General features: G+C 52.2%; 1 long non-coding RNA gene across 4 annotated transcripts; it reads right to left on the bottom strand.

The window, feature by feature from the left end:
- Positions 1-12,352: 12,352 nt before the first annotated feature.
- On the bottom strand, positions 12,353-17,556 carry LOC149120114 (uncharacterized). 4 transcript variants are annotated; one of them, XR_016226624.1, is made up of 3 exons: positions 16,904-17,556; positions 16,746-16,815; positions 12,353-12,652 (listed from the first exon to the last, which is right to left on the bottom strand). It is a non-coding gene; the product is annotated as an uncharacterized LOC149120114 (long non-coding RNA). The 4 variants fall into 4 exon arrangements; XR_016226623.1 differs by lacking the exon at positions 12,353-12,652 and adding an exon at positions 12,682-12,892; XR_016226622.1 differs by lacking the exon at positions 12,353-12,652 and adding an exon at positions 13,413-16,118.
- Between the last annotated feature and the right edge of the window lie 2,087 nt (positions 17,557-19,643).

Raw genomic sequence — 19,643 nt, forward strand, 5'->3', positions numbered from 1 at the left:
CCCCTAGGCCCAAGCAGCTCCCCTTATAGGAGTGGACACACCTGTGCCAGGCAGACTTCCTACCCAGGAGTGTACCAAGGGCGGGGTGGGGGAGCAGGAAGAGTCGCCCGAGCTCAGATAGTTAACACAGGCCGATGAAAATTTTTTTGAGGGAGGGGTATTTTGCCACTTAGAATTGCCAGCTCATGGTAATAGTAAAACAGCAGACAGATGTTCAGTCTCCTTGCTTTTACATTCCTTAAGACAGTGCCCCTGTGGCCTGCACATGGGGCGTACTATACTCACTGCCTGCCCTGGCACACTGCTAGCCCAGCTCTTCCTCATGACAACAGGTGCTTCTGGAAGAGCGAACTGGGGAGAGACCAAATCTGAACATGGCCCAAAGGCCCAATGAACGGATGACTGTGAGAGTTTTGGGGACCTCTGTGATATCCAGGGATTTTTCCAGCATTTTTTGCTTTTAATATTATTTTAAAAAAAGATTGATTTATCTGAAAGGCAGAATTACAGAGAGAGAAAGAAAGAGACGGAGACACACACACACAGAGTCGGAGAGGAGTCTTTCGTCTGCTGGCTCACTCCCCAAATGGCTGCATTGGCCGGAGTTGGGCCAGGCCAAAGCCTATAGCCTGGAACTCTGTCCAGGTCTCCCCTGTAGGTGGCAGGGGCCTAAGCATTGTGCCATCTTCTTCCACATTCCCAGGTGCATTGGCAAGGAGTTGGGTCAGAAGTGGAACAGCTGGGACTTGAACCAGTGCTCAAATGGGATGTTGGTATCGCAGGTGGCAGCCTAACCCACACACCACAACGCCAGCCCCAGCTGCTTTTAATCTTCAGGGATCCTATTTGCATTTAAAACTTTTTGTGTATATTTTAAAAATTATTATTTAATTTATTTGAAAGGCGGAAAGACACACACACACCACACACACACACACACAGTGAGGGAGAGAGAAACAGAGATCTCCCACCCACTGGCTCACTTCCCGAATGCCTGAAAGAGCCATGACTGGGCCAGACCAAATCTGGGAGCCAGGAACTCCATCCAGGCCTCCCATGTGGGTGGCCGGGATCCAGCCACTTGAGCCATCATCATCGCTGCCTCTCGGGATGCACGTGAGCAGGAAGTTGGAAGTAGGCGAGGAGCTGGGCTCCAAACCCAGGCGCTCTGATACGGCATGGGGTGTCCAAAGCAGCTATCTAACTGGTGCACCGGGAGCTGGGGCTCTGCCTGCATTTTGATGGAAGAAAGGCAGGCTCTACTGCAGGGAAGGTCTGCCTGAGTTCGACAGGAAGGATGTGGTGGGACTGGGTTGTGCGCGCAAGGCTTGAGGACCCTGGACCCAGGACTAGCGGGAATGAAGGGAAGAGTGGTCCCTGACCCCAGAGGCAGAGACCCCACGGATAAAGCTGGTTTCTGACTGAGCCCAAGGTGGTCCCTTCCCGGAGGCCTTCCTAAGAGAGGCAACTCGGAATTCTCTCCCACTTGCCACAGCCATCCCAGCAAGTGAAGGCAGGCTCCCCCGACCCCCTTTTACGATGTCAGCTTACAGTGTGATGGTTAATGGCACTGGTCAGCCTGGGTCCAAATCTCAGGTATGCCCATCGTGGCTGTGTGACCTTGACTAAACCTCCCCACCCCTTTTTCCCCCAATTTATTTTTCTGTAAAATGGGATCTGCAGTGGTCTGTAATGGCATTAAAGCTAACGTGAGGGGCAACCATTGTGACGCATTGGATAAAGCGACTGCGTGGGATGCCCGCCTCTCATATCGGAGTGCCTGGCACTGAATCCTTTATCTGCTCCTGACCCAGCTTCCTGCTGATGTGCCTGGGAGGCAGCAGATGATGGCCCGGGTGGCACCAGCATGGGAGATCTAGATGGGGTTCCTGGCTCTTGGCTTTGGCCTGGTCTGGTCCTGGCTTTTGCAGCCATTTGGGGAATGAATCAGTGGGTAGACAGTATCTCTGTCTCTGTCTCTCTTTCTGTCTCTCTCTCTCTTTTCCTTTCAAATAAATAGATAAATCTAAAAAAAAAAAGATAAAGCTGATGTAAGGCTCAAATGATTCAATATGTGGTGGATATACGGGGAAACTTCAAAAAGTTCATTGAAATGGAATGAAAAGATAAATTTTATTTTTAGTGCAAACATTTGAAATTCACACATAATTTCTTCATAGTACACATTTTCCACATCCATGAAGAATGTTAGTTCTGGCATATTTTATTTATTTATTTTAAAGGTTTATGTATTTGAGAGGTAGAGTTACAGACAGGGCGAGACAGAAAGGTCTTCCATCTGCTGGTTCACCCCCCAGTTGGCCGCAATAGCTGGAGTTGTGCTGATCCGAAGTCAGGAGCCAGGAGTTTCTTCCAGGTCTCCCATGTGGATGCAGGGGCCAAAGCACTTGGGCCATCTTCTACTGCCTTCTCAGACCATAACAGAGAGCTGGACTGGAAATGGAGCAGCCAGGACTCGAACTGGCACGTATGACATATTTTAAATAAAACAAATGCTAATATCGCATTATGGATGGGCAACTTAAAAACCTTAAAAATATTACCTTAGTTAATTATTTAAACAGTCCTATAAGGGGAGCATAGTATTAGTCCCATTTAGGATATGGTAAACTAAAGATTCAGTATGGATAAACAACTCAGGGTTATAAGGGAAGAAAGTGACACAGCCAGAATTAATTTTTTTAATTAATTAATTTATTTTGAAAGGCAAAGAGCTAGAGAGAGGGAAAGAGAAAGATCTTTCATCTGCTGTTTCACTCCTCAAATGGCTGCAGCAGCCTGGACCAGTCCTATCAGGAGCCAGGAACTTCATCTCTGTCTCCCACGTGGTGGCAGGGACCTAAGCACTTTAGCCATCTTCTGCTTAGCAGGCAGAATTAGCATTAGCTACTAATTAGGTGCATTAGCAGGGAGCTGGATGGGAAGTGGATCAGCCTGGAATTGAACCAGTGCTCCAATATAGGATGCTGGCATAGCAGGCAGCACCACAATGCCGGGCCCCACAACCAGAATTCAGACCCAAATGTGCTTGCCTCCCGGACGTGTCCTTAGTGTCTATTCAAGGCTGGGCTCAGTGGTGTCAGCTGCTATCATTTTACCAAATTTCCCTGAACAAACTTCAGGATCCCTCTATCTTTTCCTCCACTCTCCTTGCACAAGAAATATACTAGTGATCCTTTGGTAAAAGTTATTAAAGAAAAGAAATAGCAGAAAAGTTAATGCAGGTGCCATTTTCTACCCACAAAATAAGTACAAATTAAAAAGTATAGTATTATCAAGTATTGCCAACAGTCTGGACACATGAGTATTTTCACACATTGTAGATTCTCTTTGAAGGGATTGCTCAGAAGGACAATTACAAATAAAGCCATGCATTCCCTATGATCCAACAATGCCGTTTCTTGGTGTCTAATCTAGAAAAAACACACATGTGCACAAGATGACAAAGGCGAAAATGTCTGTTGCTATGTTGTGATGGTGATAAGTTAACCAGTGTTGTGGTGTGGCAGGTAAAGCTACAGCCTGTGATGCCGGCATCCCACATGGGTGCTCCACTTGTGATTCAGCTCTGTGCTAATGTGCCTGGGAAAGCAGAGGGATATTCTCTCTCTCTCTCTCTCTCTCTCTCTCTCTCTCTCTGTAAGGGGTCAGCACTGTGGCATAGCAGGTAAAGCCACCACCTGTGATGCTGGCATCCCATATGGGCGCTGGTTTGAGTCCCAGCTGCTCCACCTCTGATCTAGCTTCCTGCTAATGTGCCTGGAAAAGCAGCAGCAGAAGACCCAAGTCCCTAGGCTCCTGCATTCATGTGGGAGACCCTAATGGAGATAGGGGCTCCTGGTTTTGGTCTGGCCCAGCCCTGGCTGTTGTGGCTATTTGGAGAGTGCACCAGAGGATGGAAGATTGATCTCTCTCTCTCTCTCTGTAAACTCTGCCTTTCAAATAAATAGATCTCTTAAACATTTTTTAAATAAAAATTAATTAAAACAACCTAAATGCCCATCAGCTGGAATGACTAGACAAAGTACAGACCCACATGCTGCCGTACCCAATGTGGACCAAGTTCATGTAGTGGTGGAAACAATGTAGTGGTTTATAAGCAGTCAGATGAACAGACTTGCATCTAGTATTAATCCACTCCTCCTGCCCATCAACAAACATTTTCTGAGCACCTACTATGTGCCCAACACTGCAGCACTGGAGACACGGCTGTGGGTGGAACAGACACATACTCGTTCACTTGTGAGGCTTCCAACCATTGCTGAGTGAAAAAGTCAAGTTGCAGAACAACACAGAGAAAGCCATTTATGTGAAAACGAAGCTGCACCACACCACAAGAATAAAACTTTTCTAGGAGGACACACATCTATACGTACATATGTAGGGAAAGTACTAGAAGGTTAGTTACACACCAGCTGCCAAGAGTGACAGCCACTGGGAGAGCCCGGGACCCAGGCCTATGGCAGGTCCAACTTTAGTGACTGTGTTTTACAGTTTGTTTATGTCTTACTTTTTTTTTTTTTTAAAGAGTTATTTGAAATTGAGTTAATTGGATTGAGTTTGAAAGGAAGAGGGGGGTGTAGTAGATTAAGGCTAAATGCCTGTGCCTATAGTTAAATTTTAATATATATTTAAATTTATTTATCTTCATTTTATATGAATGGCAGATACACACTCACAGAAAGAGAGAGAGCAAGAGAGAGAGAGAGAGAGTGTTATCTTCCATCTGTTGGTTCACTCCCCAAGGACTCCCAACAGCCAGGACTGGGCCAGATCAAAGCGGGATCCCAGAAGTCAGTGCAGGTCTCCCACACACATGGCAGGGTCCCTGGGAGCTGCCTCCTGGTATGCACATGTAGCAGGAAGCTGGATCAGAAGAGGAAGAACTGGAGTTTGACCAGGCACTAGCAAGTAGGATGAGGCACCAAATGCCCACCTCAAATATTAGCGTTAAAATAGAAAAAAATGTCAGTTAGGTGGTGTGGTTTTCTAGGGTGTAGACCCTGAAATGAGACAAACCCAATGTCTCAGTCCTCTCGGGCTACAATAGCAAAGTGCCAGAGCCTGGGTGGCTGGAACAGCAGACTGCGCACACAGGTCTGGAGTCCCCAAGTCCAAGAGCAAGGTGCCAGCAGGTAACTGTCCTGGGATGGGTTCTTTCCGTGGCTTGCAGTTGGCTCCCTCCTTGCTGCATCCCCACATGGCAGGGGGTGAGGGTGGAGGTGGAGGGAGAGGGAGAGTAGGGGAAGGAAACACGGGAAAGGCGGATGAGCAGGTACGGGGTTACAGTGACAAAGACGCTCTGGTGTCCTGCTGCACAGCGGGGTGACTGCAGGGAGCGATAGCAGTGTGTGTTTCTACAGAACTAGGAGAAAGGATTTGGAACGATCTCATCATCAAGAGATGATAAATGTTTGAGAAGATAGATTTGATTACCTTGATTTGAACATTACACAAGGTGTACTTGTATTGAATCATCAAGATACTCCAGAAATGCGTGCAGTTTTTATGAATCCGTTAAAATTAAATAAATAAATACAATTTAAAAGAGTGAGAGGGCGCTCTGTTATCTTCCTGTGAGGACACCTGATGGGGGCTCTACCCTCTGACCTTATCTCACCCTCAGTACCCCCAAGAGGCCCCGCCCCCACATACCACTCCTGAGGCTGGGTCTTCAACATAGGAACTGGGGAGGGACACAAGCATTCGGCCCATCACACCTGAGTTAGAACCCCAGCTCTTTACGACGTGACTTTGGTGAATTATTATTCTCTCCCAAACTCTGTTTACTCAGCTGTAAAAACAAGGTGTACATCCCTGCTTTATAGGATTGTGGTGAGCTTTGAAAGACCTATAAACCTGAGTTCCATTTTCCCGGCAACTCGAGCGCTGCTCCCTCCTTCCCTGGTGGGCCTCCTCTTCCCCCGCCCAACACTCAGCCTCCCTCCCTCCAACACTTCACCCTCCCTCCTTGAGGCTCTGTATTCATGTTTGTGCCAGGGGAAGCATGGTGTGTGTGTGTGTGTGTGTGCGCGTGCATGCACACGGGCACCAGTGTCTTCTAGACAAAGCTGTCAGGAGTGCACTACAGTTGAATTGAGTTTATGGACTTGTTACAATAATGCACAGTGCATGCTGTGGGGAGCCGTGGAATGCCATGAAAGAGGGTGTTCAAAATGAATAATTATAGGACTTGGGTGTTTTAGGTGATTTGGGGAAGAGTACAAGGGAGTAGTGGGGCTGGTGCTGTGGCATAGTGGGTAAAGCGGCTGCCTGCATATGGGCACCAGTTCGAGTCCCAGCTGTTCCAATTCTGATCCATCTCTCTACTATGGCCTGGGAAGGCAGTGGAAGATGGCCCAGGTCCTTGGGCCCCTGCGCCCTTGTGGGGAACCCAGAAAAAGCTCCTGGCTCCTGGCTTCGGATCAGTGTAGCTCCGGCCATTGCAGCCAGTTGGAGAATGAACCAGCAGATGGAGGATCTCCTCTCTCTCTCTCTCTCTCCACCTCTCCTTCTTTCTGTGTTAACTCTGACTTTCAAATAAATAAATAAATCTTTAAAAAAAAAAAAAAAAGGAAGTAGCTTTGGACTGCCTGGTGGGGTGGTGTCAGAGTGAGGGTAGTTCTATGCTTGGGTATCTGATTCTTATCTCAAAGAAGACAAGAATAGAGCTGGGTCAAAGCTCTAAATGGGGAGGGTGCAGCAGTCATTCTGTTAGCCGGGAGAGGGGGACCCTTGTTGATACTGTGCTTTGGACAATAGCGATGATCTTGAAGTGGTCTTGATGCATCACTGTCATGGAGTGGTGATGTTGGTGGGCTTTGAACATCATCTGGGTCTCCCACATGGGTGGCGGGAACCCAACTGCTTGAGCCATCACCTGTTGCTCCCCAGGGTGCACATTAGCTGGCAGCTGGAATGGGAAGCAGAGAAGGACTTAAACCCAGATGTTCTGATATAGGATGCGAGTATCCCGAATGACATCTTAACTGCCATACGAAACACCTGCCCCTGGGCAGGCTCTTTGTCATTTCTGGAGCAGTCCCTTCAGATATGCCTGCCAGGTTCAACCGCTCTGAGCCATCGTCAGTGGAACAAGCAGTTAGGGGTGGTGAATTGTCTTGGCATCCTTTTCTTTCCCAAACAAAAATCATCTAATTTGTCAGTTCTTAGAGACTGCTTCTGATTTTTTAAATGGCACACATTCATCATAATAAAAATAAAAAAAATAACAGAAAAACACAAGGAGTAAGATGAACTGGCCAAATTCAGCCATTCAGAAGGAACCATGGTTAGCATTTTAGAGAGCATCTTTCCAGACATCTCTGGATGGCCACCATGCCCCAAACCCGCAAATTTTAAATTAATGGGATTAGACTTTGCTTACTCTTTTTTTTTTTAATGATTTATTTATTTGAAAGGCAGAGTTACAGAGGCAGAGGCAAAAAGGCAGAGATCTTTTATTTGCTGGTTCAGTCCCCAAACAGCCTCAACAGCTGGAGCTGGGCTGATCCTAAGCCAAGAGCCTGGAGCTTCCTCTAGATCTCCCACGTGGGGGCAATGGCTCCTTGGGCCACATTCTGCTGCTTTCCCAGGCCATCCAGAGAGCTGGATCGGAAGTGGAACAGCTGGGACTCGAACCAGTGCTCATATGGAATGCCAGCACTGCAGGCGGCAGCTTTACTTGCAGTGCCGGCCTTGCTTACTCTTTGTAAATTGTTTTTTTTTCCATTTAATTCTATATTACTGACATCTTTCTTTGTTGATAAATACAGATCTATAGTCATTTTTAGTACCAGTATAAAGTTTTTTTGTATAAACGCATCCTGATGCATTTAATCCCCTGCTGTTAGCCACAGCAAACCATAGCCCTGATAAAGTGCTCACTGTTCACAGATAACACACATTGAGCATCTGTGTGTATCGCTCCTCAAATGCCCAGGAGCCAGGAGTTCACTCTGGGTCTCCCACATAGACAGCAGGAACCCAAGTACTTGGGCCATTGCCAGTTGGCCCCACGGTGCACGTTAGCAGGAAGTTGGAATCAGAAGCAGAGCCAGGACTTGAGTCCAGGCGCCCTGGCATGGGATGTGATATCCCCAGCAGTGTCTTAGCCGCTGTGTCGAACGTATGCACCTGGAACTTTTCCTTCAGAGGAAATCCTGCCCAGAAGCCTGATCTATAACAGTCATTGGTGGAGCCATTGGCGTCGAGATGGAGGCGGGGCATTGCAGCTGGCCCCCTCCTCTTCCAGAGCCTTCTCATCGGTGACCCCCAGGTGTCTCTAGGGAGCCCTTAGGTTTCTGAGGATGTCATGGCTAAAACCCTTCACCCCTCAACACGTCACTTCCCAGAAGCCCGGAACAGCATTGCTCTTCACCCAGGGAGCTCCCCTACTTCCCCACCAACCTTGCAGACCCTTCTGGGTCCTGCACAACCTGAGGGGCTTTGCTCATATCTCATCCAGGTCCTCTTCTGCGAAGACTTCTACTCCCCAAGTCCTCCCTTCAGCGGTGAGGGCACGTGGAGGACGGTGGAGGCTTGGAGCTGTTCTAGATCTTGACCCTGCAGGGGCTCCGTGAGCGTGTCCTGCAGCATACGGACCGGGCCTCGGTCTGGCTCACACCGGCTCACGTCGGCTCGCTGGACCTGACCAGGAGCGTCTCTTCCCAACTGTGCGTTCAAACACATCATCTCAGAGCTCAAAAATCAGACGCAGTGGGAGTATTTATACCGCGAAAATGGGCCAGTGATACCTTCAGAGCTTTTTACCCCCAAAGAACCAGTAAAGTGTTGAGCAACACACAGCTGGGTGTAGACATACGTGAGCGTTCGCTGAGCCATGTGCCCGTATCACTGCATTTTACTGCACACACGTGGTAGCTCAGTCAGAAGATACAAGATCTGCAGAGGCTGAGTTTCATGACTACAACTGAAAACTACCTGTGGTCTGCTTTCTCCTGAGACAGCCTTGATTACCACACGATACTTAGTGCTTGCAGGAAAAGAAGAATTTCCAGGATGCCAGTCAAGCCTGGGCCATTCTAAGGGCGTGCCCATGCACAATCTGCCTAGGTTTATCCTGGGGCTGCCTCCAACGGGCTGCAGCCTTGCCTGGCATTGGTGCCCCTGCAATCTGGACCCGTGAGGGTGGTATGGCTTCTTAGCCTGCTCCCCTGCTGTATTTGGAGAACACCAGATCTTGTGCGGGCCCCTCCCACTCCGCACAGAAGGGATTATCTGCTCTTTCCTCTCCGACTCTGCAGAGCGCTTGTTCACGTCCTGTTGACTAGAGACGGGGGTCATGTCTGTTTCCCCTGCGAGACCAGAGGTTGCTAAGGACCATGTTTTATTCACCCCTGTGTACATAAGACCATGTGGCCTACGTCCACCTCAGCACAGGTCTGTTGAGTGGGTGAAACGGCCTGCAGGAATAGCAAGAGAGGGGAAGCACTTGGCCTCAGCAGTTAAAACAAGCAGGTCCACTTAGGAGTGGCCCGAGTTGGGTACCAGGCTCCAGCTCCTGACTCCAACTTCCTGATGCAGATCCTGGGGGGCAGTGGGCAGTGGCGATAGCTCAAGAAATGGGGTTCCTGCCACCCACATGGGAGGCCTGCATTGTATTCTCTTCTCTTGGATTTGGCCTTGGCCGAGCCCTGGCAGTTTCAGGCATTTGGTGGTAGTGGTGGTGGTGGGGTGTTGTAAACCAATAGATAGGGGCTATCTCTCAAATGCATTTAAAAAACTTAATTTTTTTTACATTTTTTAACAATTTATTTGACAGGTAGAGTTATAGACAGTGAGAGAGAGAGAGAGAGAGAGACAGAGAAAGGTCTTCCTTCCATTGGTTCACTCCCCAAATGGCCTCTACGGCCAGTGCTGCGCCAATCCAAAGCTAGGAACCAGGTGCTTCTTCCTGGTCTCCCATGCGGGCGCAGGGCCCAAGCACTTGGGCCATCCTCCACTGCCCCCCCGGGCCACAGCAGAGAGCTGGACTGGAAGAGGAGCAAGCGGGACTAGAACCTGGTGCCCACATGGGATGTCAACGCCGCAGGCAGAGGATTAACCAAGTGAGCCACGGCGCCGGCTCCCCACTTTTTTAATTTTTAAAAAGAGTGTCGAGAGAGAGCAGGTTTAAAGGAAGGATAAACTGGTCCTTGCGGAACCAGGGGTGGCTTTTCAGAAACAGGAAAGGCAGTGAGGATCGGATGTGCACCTGCTTGGTGACGGGGCCTGACCAGCAGCCTCTTGAGTTTGCCTTCCCGCCTGGGGCAGAGGATCTGACTCTGATCTCTGAGCGCAAGGTCAGAAAGCACCTGCCAGCTGGCTGCCCTGTGCAGGCATGTCCGCTTCCTGGCTGTTGTCAGAGACCCTGCCTTCCCCTTACACAACCTTCCAGGTTCTTTTGGGTCCTCTGGGGCTGGGGAGGTTTCTGTGCACCTTGAGCCAGGTCTCCTCTCAAGGAGAGTTTTTATTCTCCAACATCTCCTCCCCTGGGAGTGGCAGAGGGAAGCAGACAGCAAGGCTAGAAGTGACCGCCATTGGTGGTTATTTAGGAATTCGCCGCCGAGCTGTTCTCTTACCAATTGTGCTTTTTGTGTGAGTTGCTCCTCCAGGACAAAGTACAAGAAAGGACAGCAGGCCCCCAGACTGGGCTACCCCCGAGAGAGGGGCAATGGGGACCCCAGAGCTCTGGAAGGCTTCCCAGGGAAGACCCAGGAATTCGGGCTTTGTGGAGGGAGGGAGGGCGAGGCTGGGGGCCAGTGCTCAGCATTGAGGAACCTGGTGTGGGGGGGGGTACAGAGCAGGGTGGAAAGGCATTCGCCGACCACGGTGGGCCAGCTGGGCAGGGAGAGCCCGTGGCTGCGGGCGCCGGAGCGGGACGGTGGCGCCGGGAGGAGGCTCCGGGGAGAGGGAAGACAGCGTGACTGCGTCTGATCTACAGTGACGAGTACCAATGTTAACTGTCACCTCTCATCTCCAAACTAAATCACACCTGGAATTGGAGGCACCGAGGAGCTGATAGAGTCAGCCTCGCAGAGGCGACAAGTCAATCAGCGTGGAGATGCGCGCGGAGACGCCGGCTCCACGGGCCGGGGCCTTCATTCATTCTGGGATTTACACTTGTCAGGCTGCGCCTGGGGGTGGGCAGGAGGCCGGACTCCCTTCAGCTCCACTTAAGACGGGATGACTGGCGGCCTCTCTCCGGGGTCTCCTGGCTGCGCCCACTTGCTCCAGTCGCCATCCTGTGGGTCATTCCCAGGGGCCAGTGAATATCAGGTTTAAGAGGAGGGAAGAAGCCTGGCAGTGGACAGACAGATGGGGACGGATGGGTGATCTCAGGGCAGGGCTATGGGCTACAAGCCACCCTGTCACCCTGGGAGCCTGTGAAGACCAAGAGGATTCTGTCCTGGGCTCCAGGTCACATTTCTGGGAGAGACCTTGTGGGGATTTAAAGTGACTTTTGGAACAGATGTATCTGTAATCAACAGAAATGGGAAGGTTCTATGTTTTCCCTTTTCTTTTTTGCTGGATCAACACGTGGCCTTCAGTCAGGTGAGGTCGCCACGTGGTGCCGAGGGTTTCAGAGCACACAGCCCTCGTGTCCTGAGCAAGGCGGGGAGAGGTACAGCGACAGCACCTTAGGCTGCCATCCACTTCTGTCCCGGAGCCAGCGGACGAACAGGCAGCCTCCCTCTCCATCACCAACCACACTGCCCCAGTCCTCAGCACTGGAGTTATAAAGTGCTTTGTCACCTGTGAGCACAACCATGCTAAGTGTCGTGCCAAGGAAAATGCCTAGAGATATAAATTCCAGATGGAGAAAAAAAAAATTAAGATCCCGTTGTGGTTGGAACATTGATTTTATTTTTGTCACCATGAACATAATAAACCTCCACGACAGAAAATTTGGAATCACCTCCACGCAGGCTCGGCAGGCTGGGTGCTTCTGTCCACTCTCCCCCGGATCTCTTTCACTTTGTCCAGACCCTGCCCAGGGCATGTCCTGTGTCAGTGGACGTGGAGTCTGACCCCCACCCCGAGGGGCCCCTGAGGACAAGGCTTCCTTCTGCCCGGTTTCCCGGGCTCGGAGACAGTGATCCAGGCATTCGGCAGGCTGATCTCTTAATCCAGATTGGTGTAGTCATTTGAAACTGAAAGCAGCTCCTTTTTATGTCGCCTGCTTCTCGGCATTAACTTCTCTTTGATGTAATTTTTGCTTCCGATGCTCTCTCCCTTCATGGGTTAGATTAGTGTGAAATTGGCCTGGCTCCTCTGGAGACTGCAGTGTTAAGCTTCAAATACTCGGTCCTTATTGGAAATCCTTAACCCACATCAGGGGAGAAAAGTGGCAGTGTTACTTGGGAGTGAGTGAGCGTGTGTGTGTGTGTGTGTGTGTGTGTACACAGGCATGCAGGGGTGGGTGCAGGGTGTGAGAGGAGCATGTAGGTGAGGGGCAGGTAGGGAAGTTGAGACTCTTCCCCATTTCTTGGTGGCTGAAGAGCTTCTCATCTTAAACTTGGGGGGAAATGGTAGGCATGTATCCCAAGGAACTGTAAATTATGATCAAGGCGGGGAAAGCCCATTTAGTCCACAGGCCCTCTCGCTGGAGCTGTCCAAAGGCCTGGTGCTGAAGGGAAGAAGAGACGGCACTGGGGAAGGGAACAGGCAGTTACCTAATCCTGCCGAGGTTCCTGCCTGCCTGCGCTCTTGGTTCACATGTGACCTTGAGACACACACGAGACACAGTTGCCAACACTGTGAGACGGCTGGCAGGGGTGGTTCCTTCACCACTTCTGCCTTTTTTGTGACCTCTTCTTATGTGACAAGAGCAGCAACTTGCAATAGGGCCAGGCTCCTGGGTACCCAACTGCAAGGGAAACTTAGCTGAGCACTTGACCCAGACAAGGGTTCCTCCTATTTTTAAAATTTATTATTTGTTAGAGAGAGAGAGAGAGAGAGAGAGAGGGAGACTGAGTGAGAAAGAAGCAGAGGGGCAGACAGACAGATCTACCACCAGGTGGTTCACTCCCCAAATGCCTGCAGTGGCTGGGAATGGGATGGTTAAAGCTAAGCGTTTAGAACTAAATTCAGGTCCCTCACGTGGGCAACAGGAGCCCAATTACAGGAGCTGTCCCCTGCTGTCTTCCAGAGTCTGCGTTAGCAGGAAGCTGGAGTCAGGAGCCCAAGCTGAGACTCGAACTCAGGCCCTCTGTCTGGTGCGGGAGGTAAGTGTTTACTGCTAGGCTAAATGCTCACTCCTTCCCCCTGAATTTTAAGACCTGGGGAGGGGAGGCTTCCTGCCTCAGGTGTTTCAGGCCATTCCAGAAGAAGAGGGGTGCTGCCAATTTGGGGACAGCTTCCTCCTTACTAGGAACACAACCCCAGACCCTCTGCCCCCAGATTCAGGAGCCACCTCCCCCGCCCCAGGCCATCACTGGAGCACAGAAGCTGTCAGAGAAGGGCTGATGCCACTGGCCTGAGCTGGCCACACAGGAGTGTGGCGAGGGGAGGGGTGACTCCATGCTCCCATTCAGATACAGTCTGGCTCCGAATGTCTCAGGTGTCCAAGCAGCGACACGTGCTCCTGCTGCGATCCCCGCCCCCGTTGCCCTGCCCTCCTGGCCTCGGCCGGTTACTCGCACCTCCAGCATCTGCCTAGTTTCTTTTCTTTTCCAAAGCACCCTGTTCCCCGGCCGCAGCCCGGTTACTTGGCCAGTACATGTCCTTGACCTCTGAGTCCCTTGTCCTGACCTCTGTGCTTTCCCCTCCTCCCTGAGGACTCCTCACTGTCCCACCCCCTGGCTCTCCCACGCCCTGCACTAGCTCCTTCTAGCTGCTTGCTCTGCTCCACGTCCCGCCAGATCTCTGCCTCTGGGAAGGGCCTTGGCCTGCTTTGGTTTAGCCTTGTGCCTCCTTGTGCTTGGGCCCTTGTCTCCCCTTCCTGAGTCCGCAAATCACTCCTTCCAGTGTCAGCCGGCAAATTGGTTTATCCTCCCCCCAACCCGGCTTTCATTACCTTGCCGAAATGAAGCGATATCTCCTCGGCGGAGGCTTCCCGTCCGGGCCGCCGCTGGCATAATAAATGAAGACAGAGTGCCGGCAGCAGAGACCGTCTCTCCCACCGCACCACCAGCCGCCGCCAGCTTCATTATTCGCTTAAGTTGCCGGAGAGAATTACTTAACCCTGACCCGTGTATTAGGGGCCTGTATTAATGCTGCGACAGGCGCCTCTTACGGCCGAGAACAATTTATTAGTGCCGAAACAGGCCGCTTTTCTCTGTCATTTTTCCAATCTGAGCTTTGAACACACATCATTAAACTCGTCTGACTCTCCCCCTTCTCCATCATTCCTTTTCCATTTTTTTAAACAGAAAGCACCGTAGAGAATGGAGATTGTTCTGAAAACCTCCGAGTGTCTCTCTCCTTTCTGCTTTTCTCCCAGTGTTTTCCTGTCTCTTTCTGGTCTCGGTTGCTCTCCTGTTTTTGGAGGTGGAATTCCGGGGAGGGCGCCTTTGGTTTCTGGGAGCGAAGTGAGGCATCCTTTGGGAGTGGGACTTGGGGCGGGGAGTAGCTTTAGCCCTCTGACCCTTGAGATCCCCAGATCCGCCTGCCTCTGCTCCTCTCTGTACCTCTCGCTGGGGGCATCTTACTCTGAGAGCAGGCGTTGGGATGGATTCTGGGAGCTCAAGAAGCTGAGGGTGAGGAAGATCTGGCCAGGCCCCCGTGAGTCCTGGAGAATTCTCCACCCGCACAGTTGGGAGGGCAGGCTGGGGGAGGGGTGGAAGCACCCAGAGATGCCCATGCGGCATCAGCAGTGCCCTGAGACCAGGCACAGTTTAGCTTCTGCCTGGGAAGCTGGCCGTTAGCTGGGCCGCTGCAGGGGACACACGGCTCTCTCTGACCCAGACACACATCACAGCACTGAGCTCAACCTGTAGCCTCCACACCCTCTGTGGCTTCTGGTGTTAATTCTGTGCCCTTCCACACGCCCTTGTCTCTAGCACTTGCTGCCGCCGCCAGCTGTGTGGTCATTCTCAAACGCAGCACTTGCCACGCAGCCTGGGGCCACAGATGGCCACGGTCTTAGTCAGAAGCCGAACTCCAGTGCACTTGGGGATGTTGGCTGGAGAGGAGGCATGAGGAAGCAGAAAGTGAGCTGAGACGGAGGGAAAGCCAAGGAGAGAGTGATGTCAGCAGTGGGGTGCCTCTCCCAGGCCCTCTAAGCTGTGCACATTGTGATCCCAGAAGGATCTCTCTGGGGAGCCTGGGGTGTTTATCCACAGTCTGCTGTCTGCCACTGGCTGAGAGAGGCAAAAACGCTCACACACGTCTCCACTGAGCCTGTGTTGGGGGAGGGGGTTGCTTCTGAGCTCCCTCCACTTGGAGAAGGTCTTGGTGCAGGAAACTGGAGGGAAGTACGGGGCTCCTGCTTGGGGCACACTGGGTGGGGAGGGGTCCACGTGGCACTGACCAGCGCGGACCGCATGGCCAAAATCAGAAGATGGGCTGGGAGGAGGTGGGGTGCACCAGTGGTGCCCATCACTGTCACCATCCCACATGCCCACCTCCTCTCAGCTCCCTCAATCCCCAACACCCAGCTCTGAGGCCCCAGAAATGGTGTCCAGGCCAGGCAGGGACATGAACAGGTGAGGCCCGATGGGACAGAATAGAAAGCTGTTACTGAAAACCACAGGCTGTTAGACCTGTTTGAGGGTGACCGGTTGTGACCCCTCAGTCTCTGCCAGTTTAACATCAGGGTGGGTGAGCATCAAAGGAGGTGTGAAGTTTTTGTTCACTTTTTTGCATTCTTCCCAGCTCAAGCTGATGGATTAGAGATTGGGGGAGAGAGATTGAGGAGGGGAGAACTGGAAAGTGGGGCAGGCGTTTGGGCAGGAGGTAGGCCGCCGCCGCTGCCTTTTGGGACACCTGCATCCCATATCCAAGTGCCTGGGTTCAAGTCCAGGCTCCACTACCAAGTCCAGCTTCCTTCGAAGGCACAGCCTGGGAGGTAGCAGGTGGTGGCTCAAGTAGTTGGGTCCTTGCCACCCACATGGGAGACCTGGATTGAGTTCCCAGCTCCTGGTTGCAGGCATCTGGGGAGTGAACCAGCAGATCAGAGAGCTCTGTTTTGCAAAACAAATGAAAATAAAATAAAATAATAAAATAAAATACCAGTGGCTCCCCCCCACCCCCAGCCCAGTCCTTTCCAAACTCCCTGGGCCTCTAGCTCCCGGCAAGCCTCCCCCCTGCTCAGCTCAATAGCTCTTCAAAGTTCTCTAATCACCTCTCTGCTTCCTGCATTAATGAGCCTCTCATCTCACTGATGGCAATCAGAATATTTGCTTATGAAAGGGACACGGTTAATAACACGATCGCGCCCCTCCGCCTCCTCCCCTCCTCTCCTCCCCCCTCCCCTTCCCTCGCCCTCCACACGATTCTCTCAATTAACGATAGGCAGAAATTAATTTTTCCCCTCGATGGAAACAATTGCAGGGAAGCGGAATGCCAGCGTGGCTCCAGATAGGGGCCGCTCCCAGCAGAGCGCAGAGAAAAGAGGGGAGATGGAGGAGATAGGCGGGCTCTATCTGCAGGCACAGGACAGAGTAATACAAATGTTATCCTTAGAAATGTACTTAAAGAGGATATGTTTATAATTCGGAGGGGATTTTCAGAGGCTCGCCAGCCCTCCCTCCCTCTCCAGGCCTCCCTGCGCCACTCACTTCAGAAGAGCAGAACCCAGCATTGTTTGGGGATTTTGCTCCTGCTCACCCAAGGCATCCTGGAGTGGGCCTGGGGTGGGAAGGGAGGTAGGTTACCCAGGGGGTCGCCGCCACCCGGTCCAGGGACCCCAGGCTTAGGCCGCTGATGGTAGTCTTACCTTGTGGCTAAGGGCCATCTGACTGTCTGTCCTGTGGGCTTTGCAGCTGAGGGAGGCCTGGCTTGTCTGCCGTCTCTACCACCCCCTGTACACCTACTTGGACTGGTGGAGCTGGCCTCCTTCCCAGCCTGGTCCTGTCACCAGGGAGAGAGCCGGGGGCGTCCGAGGAAGCCAGGATTTGTGTCCCCACAAAGCGGTTTTAGGAACACAGGCTCTGGGTTTGGATCCTGGCTCTGCCCCTCAACAGCTCTGTGATTGTGGATGAGTTACTTAACCTCTCTGTCTCCCCATTCCCTAGACTGCAGGATGGGGACTGCACCTGTCTCTCAGGCTTGTTAATGAGAGAGCTTGTTAATGAGAGTGCTTACAGCAGTGCTGGCATGTAGCCATTGCCACTAAACTGTTTGGCAAAGAAGTTTTAAAAAAATCCAGTTGATTCATTCATTCAACAGACCTTCGTGGTACACCAGTCCTGCGGAGGAGATAGGCACTTTAAAGATTTGGTAGTCTTCTACTCTTCAGTGCTAAACAACCATAAGGTGGGCAGAAATCCAGGTAAGAGTGGGCTGTGAGGTTTCAGAGGGAGGAAGAGGAGAGCCAGAGCCGGGACAATCAGGGCCGGCTTGTGAGCCAAAGTTTGTAGAACCCCTTCAGCCGTTGTGGGTGGAGAAAGGCTACTGGGGTAGGAAGGAGGCGGTGATGGTAACAGGTGCGGTGGGGGGAGGGGAAGGGGGAGGGTGGCCCCTTCCCTGCCGCCCACCCCCACTCCGCCCTCCGCTCTCCTTTCCCCGTACCCAGGAAAGATTAACTTCTCTCTGTGCGCGAGAGGAAGTTATCATTAGCTGAGAATTACGAGTGATTAATGATGCACCCCCCCAGGCCTTATCTGGCGGCGGGGAGCCGGACAATGCAGCGGTTTGGGGCGGGGGAGAGGGAGGGGGCGAAGGAGAGGGAGAAAAAGGGAAACAATAAATAGTAAGTGCCAAGGAAAAAAAGGGAGCGCAGCGCGGTTCCCACTTGTTAGATTGGAGGCGCCTCTCCAGAGGGGGCAAGGCTCCACACTGCTAATTAGCGCCTGTGAAAAGGCTGGGCTCTGATACGCGCGCCGCTGAAAGGCCGCGTTAATGAGGCCGCCGCCAGCCCGCCTGCCTTTGACCGGCCCTCGCCGCTCCGCCGCGCCCCGGGCCGAGCGCGACAATGAGGCGGCGAGCGCCGGCTCCCCCAGGCCTCGCCGGGCCGGCCCGCGCCGCGCGCGCCCAAGGTGGAGGGGGAGATAAGGCGGCGCGCGGGGAGGAGCGCGCTCCCAGGGGCCCCGGGAAAATTTGCAGTTATTATGAAGGAGATGAGACAGATTAAAAGCCCTTGTGTTCGCCGCTTTGCCCCTTTATTTAGTGGCTTCATCTAGGAGATGAAAGAAGTTGGAAATGACTTTCTCTGCTTTGCGCTGCCGAAGCTTCATGGCACATTTCTTGACTTGATTCCTTCTTTTGTTTCTCTCTTCCTTGCCTTTAACCCCTAATGGGCCTTGCCCGGCGGCCGTGGGCGCTTGAGGCTGGGGCGGAAGGGACTGGAAGGGGCCTCCCTCCCTTACAGCGGGCAGCCATTCCTCCCAGGTCTGCGGCTGAGCTAGGGCGGTGATGAGCCGGCCGTCCCTGGAGGGCTCCCAGAGGAGGCTGGAGGACCCTTATTCCTGTGGGTTGGGGACTCCCAGACTGCTCAGGGTCTGTCCCAGAGGGCAGTGCCACCCTGTGCCTGGGCACAGGGACTGCCAGCCAGATGACGCCTCCGTCCCACGACAGCTGGGACCATGGGCAAAGTACTTACTTTCTCTCTGCTTCAGTTTCCCATCTGTAAAATGGGGGTGGGGTGGGGTGGGGGTGGGGGGTGATGCTAATGCCTACCTTACAGGTGGGTCTGGTGGCTTATGCACTGCTCTCCCTAGTTTTCCATCCTGACTTTTGGCTTGGCTGCAGGACTGGCAGTGGCCGATGTGTCAGTTACAACCTTGACAAAAGCACACAGGCTTGAGCAGGTGCTATGTGCTTCCATCTCCTCTCTCAGACTCCTGCCATGGTTATGGGAACAGGAGCAGGGCGGCCTGCTGCAGGCATGGGGAGGAGAGTCGAGCTGTCACAGACAGAGGCGGGGAGAACACCCAGCCCCTGGCTGGCTGGGTGCAGAAGCAAGCCCAAGCCTAGTCTTCGTCTTGGGCAGGACTTCCTAGCCAGCCTGTGGACTTGTGAGAAGTAGGAAGTGGATGCTGTTTTAAACAACTAAATGTTGGGACGACTTGTTATGCAGCACTGTTGTGACGCCAGATAACTGACACGCCAGTCAGTACCTAGGAATCAGGGACTGCCGTAAGCTGGGTGCAGCCAAACTCAACCCTAAAGTTCGTGAAAAATGCATATTATGCTAAACTATGCATGGATTTCAAAGTTGTTTGTCCCAAAATAAAGTTTTCTGGTGATTCCATTTTCCACGAACTTTTTGAAGCGTTGGCTTTGAGAATGAAAGGCAAGAAAAGGTGAGAAAAGATGAGGAACCAGGCCAGTAGGTTGGGGGAAGAAAAGCTGTCTAGAGAAATGGTGGGGAACGTTGCTGTCTGCAGTGACTGGGGAGACAGAAGTGCGGAATGAATTTCCGGATTTGCGTACTGGAAATGTTGACAGGTCAGGTGGCTCCTGCCAGCTGCATCAGGGAAGGATCTTTGGGAAAGAGAGAAGTTGAGAAGGAAATG

Source organism: Oryctolagus cuniculus, chromosome 20 (genome assembly GCF_051225735.1).
Source record: "Oryctolagus cuniculus isolate XC-2025 breed Fujian yellow rabbit chromosome 20, ASM5122573v1, whole genome shotgun sequence".
Taxonomy (NCBI): domain Eukaryota; kingdom Metazoa; phylum Chordata; class Mammalia; order Lagomorpha; family Leporidae; genus Oryctolagus; species Oryctolagus cuniculus.